Source organism: Sturnira hondurensis, unplaced genomic scaffold (assembly GCF_014824575.4).
Source record: "Sturnira hondurensis isolate 20B ecotype Veracruz unplaced genomic scaffold, ASM1482457v3 Scaffold0006413, whole genome shotgun sequence".
Taxonomy (NCBI): Eukaryota; Metazoa; Chordata; class Mammalia; order Chiroptera; family Phyllostomidae; genus Sturnira; species Sturnira hondurensis.
Genome location: NW_028079044.1, coordinates 836,360 through 849,009, shown reverse-complemented (window position 1 = coordinate 849,009; position 12,650 = coordinate 836,360).

Genomic DNA, 12,650 nt, shown 5'->3' with positions numbered 1-12,650 from the left:
TTTAGAAATATGGTGAATGAACAAAAGCTGAACAATTTAAAGAGGTTGTCTTTGAAGACGGTATTGGGGGTGGAGAGAAGCAGAAGAGGCAACTGATGAAGAAGGTACCAGAGAAGACACTTGAAGTTTATCTATACGGGATGTGTTAGAAATGGTTTGTTTAAGTCCTTGTTACGATGCTATAGCCTGACATGGATGGGAACCTTAAAATCTTACATACCTTAAAAATTCCAATTTAGTAAATTATGTCAACTACAGCAGCATTCACCAATTGTTTACCATTTATGCATTTATCAATCAACCTGCATGGTGAACAACTTGAAGAAAAGAGCATTTTTATATAGACTATATGGTCAAAAATTGATGATCTGTTTTAATCTCAGACACGACTGTATTTTTATTGTGTTTCTAAAGGGTGGAATATAAATACTTTGCTCATCTTGAAGGATAATCTGAAAGGAAAACCCTCTTGTCAACATGGAAATAGGACTAGTTTTGTATAATTTAGACTCTGGGCTTCTGAATTCATTGGAGTCTATTGTGAGTGAACTGCAGGAGGGTCAGTTTGGGGTGAGGAGGTAAACCAGGGAAAGGAGGGAGAAGTGTCTTTGAGAATAAAAAGAGAGCAAGAGATGATTTCACCCAAACTAAATAAAGGTCAGAAAGTTAGTGAATTTGGCTCACTCCTTGCCGTTAATTGTGCCCCCATGCAGGATGGTACGTAACACCCAAGAGAGGTGTGACCCTCAACACTGTATGAGGCCATGGAGAAAAAGCCCTCATACCTGTGTTTAGATTTGAGGGAGGAAAACGGAACATTCTAGAAATCTGGACCTGAGATAGAGAGGAGTCCCCTGTTACCTAGATTGAAATACTAAGCCAAAATGAAATAATCTCAGTAAAATTTGATGTGCTTTGTAAAATACGATGCCATTGATTTGAAAAAAAAAATTAACAAAGGTGTCTTTGGCATCTAGAAAACTGAACTTCTTTAGTTTACTACAGCAGTAATTCTTTGCATCAAGTTTGATATGAAAGGGTTGGCAAAAATTCCTTCAAACTGTGATCCCTTCCCCAGAGACATGAGCTATATCATTTTATAAATAAAGAATAGTAAGGAAACATCAAAAAATACTGAATTATTCTTTTTTTTTCAACTCCTTAAACACAGATACATTTATCTACTTATATTACAGCAAATGTAATTATGGATAGTGTGAAACATAAGAAATAATCATTTAGATGCCATTTTTCAAGCTTTTCTCTGTGGGCACTGACTTATACCTCAAATGACCTTATATCTCCCGGTTTTCCTTATCCAGAAATCCTACGGACAAGCTTGCCCTCTCACCCAGGTAGGGTCTGAAACTAGATTACTCCAGCAGGACTCTAGTTCTTGGAATCTGTTTTTCCATGACAACAAGTCACCATGATAGAGTCCGCCTCTTTGGAAGGCATTTTACAGCTTCCTTCTGGAGGAAAAGGAAGAGGGAAAGGAGAGGAATGGAGGAGAAAAAGAAGCAGGTGGGGGAAGTAAGGGGAAGAAGTAGGAGAGGAGAGAACGTGGTGCTAGGAAGGAGCTGAAAACCCATTCAATATGGAATCCATACACCAAACAGCCTAAAAAATGTGTAAACATTATTCACAGTCAGAAAGACTCTGGGAAACCTTTCCATTATGATTATTTTCTTTTTTTTCTATTTCTCTCCTTTCCACCTTGAATTTCCCAGCACCCTGACTTTTCTCAATATGATATTATCTACATGAAACTTCCTCTTAGAATTCCAATCAACCAGCACGGTCAAGTTTGCTCCCTGCCCTTTTTAACATCTAATATACAAATTGAGCAGGGGGTCACCCACAACTTAGTGAAATCGCCAATCTTACACTGCTTAAATCGCCACCCCCCCCCCCTCGTGCATGGAAAATTGCTTTTTCCTGCGACTGAATGTGTGAAGGGTACATCCAGAGCCTTACTATGGAAGGGAGCACAGATATTCATCATACCACAGTGTCACCAGCAATTTTAGAAAACCCATGAGACTAGAGTGAATCTTTGAGACTTTGCAGAGACTACACCGCGTGCAGGCGCGCGCGCACACGCACGCACACACACGCACACACACACACACGCACACACACACACACACACACACACACGGTTTGTTCTCTGAGCACTTCCCCCCTGCCCCCCATCACTTAACAACACCCACTCTCCCTTCTTGACTTATTGAAAGGGACACAGCATTGCTCCAAAGTTCTTTAATTCTTCTCTTTCGCTTACAAGCAATTACTTTAAAAAATTGCAATAAGATGTTGTTCAACTCTTGAGAATCTGTTACATCTCTTCCGAGGGAAGAGGGGAGGTGAGTGGGCAGAAGCACTGGCATTCTCTTCAGGAAAATCTGGGCTGATCAGCAGGAGGTGAGGAATGGGCACCTTGCTTCTCATAACAGTTAATATTCTTCTCAATCATGTCCTTTTAATATCCAAAGACACAGGGAGGTATTTTTCAGCCTACTTACGTTTGATTTTATATAGAAATCTGAGGACATCTGATTTAATGGTAAAAGGCAACAATTTAGCACTGGAGGAACTGTGTTTGTTGTTCTACCCTCCGCTCCTCTCAGTCACGCGAAGTGCTGAAAGCAATGTAACCGGGAGAGACAGGGAGGGGCACTGTGTGAATCCCCACTTCTGACCTGCACAGGGCTGACTGAATCCTACGGGGAGAGGGTGCAGGGCAGTGGGGGTATGGGGAGAGGAGGAAGGCAAGTCCTTGGAGAGTCTGAGGAGGGTGGGAAATGAAAAGGGAGGAAGAGAAGATGGGAGTGAACTAGTAAAGGCAGAGGTGGGTAAAGAAAGAAAAAGAGCAGGAATTGTTTTAAAGGGAGGGAAGCGGGGCAGCAGAGAGGAGAAAGGGAAGGAACAAAAGGCAAAAGAGCAAGGAAGCAAATAATTGCATATAGAAACAAGAAGAAATGGTCGAAGGAGAAACAGTAGTATTAGGCAAATAACTGTAAATCCATGCACGCCAGTAGGATCCTGCTCTGATTTAAAATGGCGTGCAAAGAAGCCTTCCTTCTTGAGGTTCCTTTGAATACCACGCCAGTGATCTGATTAATAAGTTCTGGCAGGACCTCATTGCGTCTTAATGATTTAGGATTTTTCCTTTCACTTCCTGCATGTGGTTTGGGGTCTTTTATTTGCTTTATCTGTGGAGCTTAATGAATTTCTGTTAAGTCTTTATAGCAGTTGTCCCTTCCACTTAAATCTTCCCCCTGATCCTATTTACCAGACTTTACAGTTCAGAGTGTTGTGTGCTAAATTGTTTGTGTTTCCACAAATATCAGTAAATGCTGACTCTGGAAAGTGGTTAAGCTGCCGGAAGGAGACGCCTCTGGTAAGGAGTGCACGGAGTTGATGGATAGGTAGTGCTTCCTTTCCTCCACCCGCTGCTCTGTCTGCTGTCCTGGTTGTAGAGACTCCGCATGCACTGAGGCAGCTTCCTTGGATCTCTGCTTCTCAAAATTTTTCAATAAACTAACTGGCAACCAAGAGGCCTAAATTTGTCCCAGCCTTGCCATGACAAACCAGATGAGTTTGAGCTAAGTCATTTAAGCTTTCTAAGCTGCAGTTTTCTCAGCTGTAAATTAGGATCAGTATATCTCCCTCCTCTATACCAGAATTGAGAGAAGAACCTGGTATAACGGGAATGACTAAAACGGTAGTGTGATTGCTGCAGATGATATGAAGGTACTAAAGATAAAGACAAACAGGTAAGCTGGAGCCAAGTAAGAGACACCTTGAATCTTTCCATGCTCCTCAGTTCCTCACCTGTAAAGTGAGTAGAAATTATGACAGTTCTTCTCTTCCTACATTGATTAAGAAGGTGCTTTAAGCTCTTTGGATTCAAAAGTGCTACGAAATCTGGCAGGACTGTGTCCCTGATCTAATGATCCATACCCTCCCTAGAACCCCAGTCCTTCAGAGTCTTGTCTCCTGAATGCCCCTGGCTCTGTATACGCGGCCCTATCTCTGTTATGGCTAACATGGTCCCAAGGAAACCTCTGGCTCCTCACACAGTGCCTGTCACCACAGAATATTCTGAACCACTTTATCACGAGGCCCAGAATCCTTAGAGAATGATGCCAAAATGCACCTCTGTCAGATAGGTTTGCTACAAAAACATGCCTGTGTGAGACAAAACAGCAATACTTGGGAAGACTGTGGTGTTGGCATGCTGCCTCCCCTGAGCCTCTTTCTCTCTGTCCTGCCACCAGAGAAGGTAACAGTCTCAGTGCTGGCGGCCGGTTTTAGGCATCCCAGTGACAGTGAAATTTTCAGACAGGAAAGACACCCTAATAATGTGGGCTATAACATACTACTTAAATAATTCAAATTTCTTACCAGATCTATACAATTAGGTTCAAATTCACTAGGTAAAATTTTAGGAACAGCAGGCCCTTTTTTATTTTATTGCTTCATTTTCAACTGTTAAAGTTAACAGTTTTGAAATACATAGAGGCCCATAAAACATATCTATTGATGTGGAATAAAGGAATGAATGACTGAGCTAATTACCTAGAATAAAATACAAATATCACAAAGAATGATAACTCATTAAACACTTATATGAGCATGGAATGTCTCGTGATAGCAAGTTTTTAAAGGGGAAAAATTAGAAGGAAATAAACAATTACTGCGTGTACTATATAGTTAATGCTGTGCTAAACATGTTATACATATATTTATATAGGATTAATATGTATAATACTCACAATTACCCGGGAGATCACTAATATAATACCTATTACTTTTGAGATGAGGCTAGGAATTTATATGACTTGCCTAGCGTCACAGATTTGGGTACCAGAACATCAAGGAAACACGGAAGAAGGAGAATGGGTTGCCCCTATCTTAGACCACTCAAAAAAATTAACTCCAAATAAAGACTTAAATGTAAGACCTGAAAAGAAAACATAGGGGAAAGCTCCTTGATACTAGACTTGGTGATGATTTATTAAATATAACACGAAAAGCACAAGCAACAAAAGCAAAAATGAAAAAGTGAGAGGTACTACATCAGACTAAAGAGCTTCTGCACAGCAAAGGAAACAATCAACAAAACACCAAGGCAACCTACGGATTGGGAGAAAATAGTTGCAAATCATATACCAATGTGGGCAAATATCTCAAATGTATAAGAAACTCATAGCAAAAAATAATAATAATCTGGTTTTTAAAAATGGGCAGAGGAACTGAACAGATATTTTTCAAAATAAAATATACAAAGGACCAACAGGTTTGTGAAAAGGTGCTCAACATCACTGATCATCAGAGAAATGCAAATCAAAACCACAGTGAGATATATCTGTTAAGCTGTTATTATTAAAAAGACACCTGTTAAGCGGGCTATTATTAAAAAGACAAGATAAATGCTGACAAGGGTGTTAAAAGAGAGGGCCTTTGCACTGCAGGTAGAAATGTAAATTGATGCAACCATTATAGAAAAACAGTATAGAGGTTCCTCAAAAATTAAAAATAGAACTACCACCATATGATCCAACAATCCCACTCCTGGATATAACCATATGTCCAAAGGAAACAAAATCACTATTGTGAAGAAGTACTTGCCCCCTATGTTCACTGCAACATTATTTATAATAGCCAAGACATGTAAACAACCTAAGTGTCTATCGACAAATGGAACAGGTAAAGAAAATCCATGCACAGAAAATATTACTCAGCCAAAAAAGAAAAACAAGGAAATCCTGCCATGGCAACAACATAGATGGGCCTTGAGGACTTTACGCTAAGTGAAATAAGTCAGAGAAAGATAAATACTGTATCAGCTTACTTATATACGAAATCTAAGAGAAACTGAACTTATAAAAACAGGGAGTTGACTTGTGGTCGCCAGGGGCTAAGGAAAAGGACTTTGGGATACTGGCCTCACCTGAGCACTTTCACAGGCAGAAGAAGAGGCCACAGAAAGGGAACTGGAGGCATAAGAAATAGAAATACCACATAATGAATTTAAAAGGAGAGCTACCTTTCAACACTTAAAATAGAATTTAATGCAAACATTTCATTTTCTGGAGAAAACATTTCTTAGAGCAAGATATGCTGGCACTAAAAGGGCTGATATCTCAGCCGATGAATGAAGGGCAACATGGACAAGAATCAGGCCACATTCTTCTGCCAAGAGTCCTAGTGCCCCAGAGTTCAGGATCTGCTGTCTAAAGTGTGAGTGTGTGCTAAGTGTTTAATCTCATGTAAAAGTGCAAGCCAACAAAGAATGACTGATGATATCCTGGCTGGTGTGGCTCAGTTGGTTGGAGTGTTATCCCCTAACCAAAAAGTTGTGGATTTGATTCCCAGTCAGTGCACATACCAGTCCAGGTGTGTGCAACCCCCGGTCCAGGTGCATATGGGAGGTAAACAATTGATGTTTCTCTGTCACTCTCTCACATCAGTGTTCTCCTCTCACCCTTCCTCTCTCTCTTAAAAAAAATGAAAAAATGCCCTCAGGTAAAGATTTTTAAAAAAAAGAATGACTAATGGTGAACTGATTCAAAGAAGCCTTCACTGAGGCATATCTATCAGGTCTTGTAAGAATTTATAAAATTCTATCTGCCTGTCAGAGAAGGTACAAAAGTTACTGAATGAAACTGTTAATATCTGAGTGAGAAAATGTTTTTATTCCAAGCATAAGACTTGGAAATCTCTACTCCCCACTCTTAGAGAGCAAAGACAAAGCATACACATGCTCTTGCTCAAATACTGCCAATAACTTAATTGCTTTAATCTTATTACAGTACCACAGATTACTGTCTTAAATATTTGGGGCTCCAACTTTCATTAATTTAAATGCAGTGTTTTCATTTGGACACTTATTTTTAATCAGTCTCTACAAATGAGGCTGATTACCTTGAATATTAATAATAATAATCAACCTGCTAGTTACTTCTTTTCCCTCAAATTGCAGGATTAAGCACAGCCATTTAATCATACTCATTAGCATTTCTTTCACTGGAAAAACTAAATCAAGTGCAAATATAAGAGCTCATTTTTTCATGCACATCCAAACAAACTTGTCAATAAATTTTCTATTCCTTTCTTGTTTTTCCAAGTTTATCTCCAGGCTAGAGTACTTCCTGTACTCTCCAAAATATGCCAGATTCTCTGACAGACAATCATCAGGGGAGGGTAAAGGACTAGAGAATTTATACCACTATAAACATCATTAATTATACACAGCAATTGCTGCTGTTGAAGACTCATGGGCCAGGTACTGTTTACAGACTCCCTAAACATGGTCGATAACACTTAAGAAGTAGGTACTCATAGTATTTCTATTTGGCAGACAAGGAAACTGAGACTTGGAAAGATTAAGTAAGCAGCAAAAGACAGAGCTCTTGTCTCTCTGACTGTAAAGCTGGTGCTCTTGAGACTTCCAGTCAAGATGGCAGCATAGATAAACACAGCTTGCCTTCTCACACAATTACATCAAAATTACAACTAAAATATAGAACACATCAAGACACACCATAATTAAAATGCTAAAGATTATAAAGAGAGACTCTTAAAAAAACAGAAAGAGAAAAGCAGTTAGTTCTTACAGGGGAGTTCCCATAAAACTTTCATCTGATTTCTCAAAAGAAACTTTGCATAGTAGAAGGAATTGGCCAGAAATATTCCGAGTCCTGAAAAGAAAAGACCTACAGCCAAGATTGCTCTACCCAGCAAAGCTATTGCTTAGAATCAGAGGGCAGATAAAAAGCTTCCCAGATAAGAAAAAACTAAAGGAGCTCATCATCACCAAACTATTATTATATGAAATGTTAAAGGGATTTATTTAAGAAAAAGAAGACGATCAAAATTATGAACAATAAAATGGCAACAAATACATATCTATAAACAATTGAATCTAAAAAACAAACTAGAAGAAGCAAAGAACAGATAGAGGATCATGGATATGGAGAGCATTTTGATGATTGCCAGACGAGAGGGTGGTATGGGGGAATGGATGAAGAGGTCAGGAGATTCAGAAGTACAAACATGTAGCTACAGAATAGCCATGGGGATGTAAAGTACAGTATAGGAAATGGAGTAGCCAAAGAACCTATTCATTACCCATGAGCATGAAAAATGGTATGGGTATCGCCTGAAGAGCAGGTGTTGGGTGGAGTGAGGCAAAGGGGGAAAATTTGGGACAATTGTAATAGCATAATCAATAAAATATAATTAAAAACAGAGCTGGTGCTCTTTATCACTGTACTGCCCACTCACTCATAAGGCCCTCACATTAGTTCACACGATCCCTGGCTGTAAGCCCTTCAGAAAGGAATTGTCCTAAGCAAAATAGCACCTTGGGCTAAATTAAGTTAAGAATATTGATGCTTTTCTGAATCCATTCACAGTCATGTTGGGCACCAGGTAGAAGGACCACCTTCTGGAATCCAGAGAGTTCTTACTATCAACAATCTGAGGCCTTGGAAGAAGTCACCTCTTCCTGCCCAGTCCTTGACTGAGCTGCAAACCAGCCCAGCCCCAGGAAGACAGCAGCAGGGTGTACTCATGGGTTGGAAAAGCCCCACTTGTGGGGAGGGTATAACTCTACATGGGTGATTGGGGCCACATATGTTGAACGCCTAGCAGGGGTGATCAGTCGCACATGAGTGGTATGAAACTTCTAAAACAACATTGCCCCAGGGTCTGCCTGCTCTTACTTCATCCTGTGTGCCCCACTCCAGTCTGCTTATTCTCCCTTCCATTCTGTGCCCTACCTAAGACATAACTATGTGCACCTGCCTATGAATGCCACCCCTGTCCAGCCAGGAGCCTCAGGCCATTTATGATTTCCCAGTTCCAACACCTTTGATCACGCCCATATCTAGCCCTGCTAGCTCCACTCCTGTTCCTTTGGACAGAAAACATGCCATCTCATTGCCCCCTGTCTTAGTCCTTTCAGGCTGCTGCAACAAAAATACCACAGACTGTACGGCTTAAACAACAAACATTTATTTCTCACAGTTCTGGAAGCTGGAATGCCCAAGAACAAGATGGTGCAGATTCAGTGTTTGATGAAGACCTGCTTCCTGGTTCACAGAGAGCCATCTTCTTGTGTCCTCACGTGAATAAAAAAAAAGGTGAGAGAGCTTTCTGGGTCTCTTTAACAAAGGCACAAATCCTGTTTGTGAGGGCACCACATTCATGACCTAGTCACCTCCCAAAGGCTCCATCTCCTAATACCATCACACTGGGGGTAGAATCTCAACATATGATTTGGAGGCAGTAGGAAGAACATTCAGTCGACAACATCCCCAAAGGATATATTGCTGTCAGACCCGTTTCTCTTTCAAATAAATCCTAAGGCTAGGCTTAGTGAGTCACGCTTAGGCTGAACCTAATTCAAAAGGAGCCAGCCCCCACAAAGCAACAGAAGACAGTAGCCAGGCTTTAGTTAAAAGCAAAAGGGGATTGCAAAGTTGGCTTAACACTCAAAAATCAAGTATTATAATATACCATATTAATAAAAATAAATTATAAAAACCACATGATCACCTCAATAGACAGAAAAAGTATTTGAAAAATATCCAAGATCTTTTCATAATAAAATATCTCAAAATTTATTACAAAGTAATCAAGACAGTGTGGGACTAGCATAAGGATAAATACATAGATCAATGGAGTAGAACTAAGAGTCCAAAAATAACTATATTTATAGTCAAATGATTTTAGATAAACATGCCAAGACAACGTGGTGAAGAAAGAACAGTCTTCTAAGAAATAGTGCTAGAGAAACTGGATATCCAAGCTGTAATTCTACTTCACACCATCCATAAAAGTCGTTTCAAAATTTATCATAAACCTAAATGTATGATCTAAAATTGTAACCTTTCAAAATAGAATGTAGTGGTACATCTTCATGACCTTGGGTTATGCAGTGGTTTCTTAGATATGACACCCAAAATAGAAGCAACAAAGTAAAATATAGATAAATTGAACCTTATCAAAATTGAAAACGTTTGTGCATCAAATGATACCATCATGAAAGTGAAAATACAACCCAGAGAATGGGAGAAAATATTTGCAAGTGACATATCTGACAACATACTTGTATTCAGAACCCCTACAACTCACCAATAAATAGACAAATAACCTAATTTTTAAATGGGCAGAGAATTTGAATAAATATTTCTCCAAAAAAGATATACAAGTAGCCAATAAGCACATAAAATATGCTTAACATCATCAGTCATTGCTGAAATGCAAATCAAAGTCACAATGAGAAGCCACTGCCCATCCCTAGGATGACTATAATCAAAAACAGAGACGAGTATGTGATAAGAATGTGAAAAAATTGGAACTCTCAGATATTACTGATGGTAGAGTAAAATGGCACAAACATGATGGGAAACTATCGGTAATTCGTCTAAAGATTAAATATAGAATTTTATATAACTGAGAAATCATATCCCTAAGCATACATACACCCAAGAGAAAAACTTCTACATGAATGTTCATAGCAGCATTATTCATAATAATAAAAAAGTGGACAACTCAAATGTCCATTGAATGATAAATGGATAAACAAAATGTGGTATATCCATACAACATAATACAATTTGACAATGGAAAAGAATAAAGTGCTGATACTTGCTATGACATGCAGGAAACTTGAAAACAGTGAGTTAAAAGAAAGAAGCTGGATGCAACAAAACCACATAATGTATGATATCATTTATATGCAATGTCCAAAATAAGCAAATCCATAGAAACAGAAAGTAGATTAGTACCTGGGGATGTCAGGACAGTGGGAGAAGGGAGTGAGAATAAAGAGTGACTATTACTGTGTATGGTGTTTCTTCTGGGAGTTGTTGAAAATGTTCTAAAATTAGAAAGAATGCAAAAGTAAGGATGGAAACCCAAGAAAAATTGTTGATGGTATGGTACTTTCTCTACCAGGTTGAAGACTAGAAACCATGACAGCACATACAAAAAGAAGTCCACCATTTTACACTTAAGTCCACATAATTTATATGGATCTACCCTATACCCTCACACGCTTTCCCAAACTAACAGGAGAGAAAACGAACCTGAGTCCATCAGTAGTTTGGTGGGGCATTTGTTCAACATCAAACATATATTATTTCCTCATTAATAACTCATTCCTGTCCTCTGTGTCTGCACAAATGTCAAATAAGTTGATATGGGGAAAAAAGTGAAAACCCTTCATATGTTCTGAATACCCTAAAGACCTATCTGAATGTGCCTTAAGAACTGGTGAAAGAGCCACCAGAATAGGCTTGCCCTGAGAGCGATGGTGCGCTGCAGCTGGCTCATTCCACCTCTCCGGAGCCAATCATGCTCCTCTCTTCCCTGCTCTGTGTTCACACTGGTAGTCTGAAGTCAGCTCCACTGGAGGCTTTAGAATGACATCCCTCTTCTTAGCTTGACTTAGTCCAAAATGCCCCTTGACGTGGGCCATTTCCTTTTGAAGACCTTACGGCTAGGGATCTTGTGAATGGGAGTGCTTTAGGAGTGAGTGAAGCAGTCCGGTGATTAAATGCACCCACTTTTAGGGGCTCTAGTCCAGGCTCTGCCATTTGATACTTCACCTCTTTTCAGGAGAGCTCGTTTACCAGCACAGCACTGGCAGCTTCTAGGAAAGCCTCTCATTCTAATGGCATCAATGAAGATAGAATGGTGTCTCCCAGCAGCTGAGTCCTAGAGAAAAAGGGGCTATGGAGCAGGTGAAACCTGAAACACGTACTCATGAAGATCAATGAGCCACATGGAGCAAGAGCCCAGGACAGCCCTGGATTCCTTCACTGGTGTTCAGCTAGCAGGAACTGAGAGGACTAGTAGAACCCTCTGCAGAATCAAGGGGCCCCCACCTAAGCTACATTTGTATCAGCCCACATTCGGAATAAATGGAAATAAAAAGGAGACAGCCATTTGCAGGCATCAGAATTGGTTTGCACATACACATTACTTATTAGCTTGAACAGCTTGCTGCAAGGGTCTGTTGATTCATTTTTATTCTCTGGAACCCCTGCAGCCTCTCCTCCAAAGCCCAGCAGACTCTTAAACCCTTGGGTCAGGTAACTGCTTCTTTTATTTTTTAATAACAGCTTTATTGAGGCCTAATTAACATACCATACAATTTGCCCTTTTAAAGTGTAAAATTTAATGGGTTTTAGTATATCTACAGAGTTATACAACCACCACCACTATAATTTTAGAACATCTTTATCACCCCCATAAGAAATCCCATACACATTGGCAATCATTCCCCATTCCTAGGCACAGGAGACATCAAGAAATGAATTGGAAAATATCCCTGGCCTTGAGGAGTTCAAATTCCAGATCTGAGTGCAGCAGGGAGAAGTAGGATTGAAGAGGATAAATAGATGCGTTGGACGAGAAAAAAGCAATGTAGTTACACACAGAAACTGCCTTTTTGTCCAGTCCTCCCGGTGATTCATCCAGCCTCTGCAGAGCCTTTTTCTCATTCCAGATGAAGTTTTTGATAAAATATTTTTGGTCCGGGGTTTTCATAACTAAAATTTTGAGAACTCTTTTGTGTACATAGATTACTAAAAGAGGGTAAGCAAGCCCATGTGCCCCAAGCAGTGATG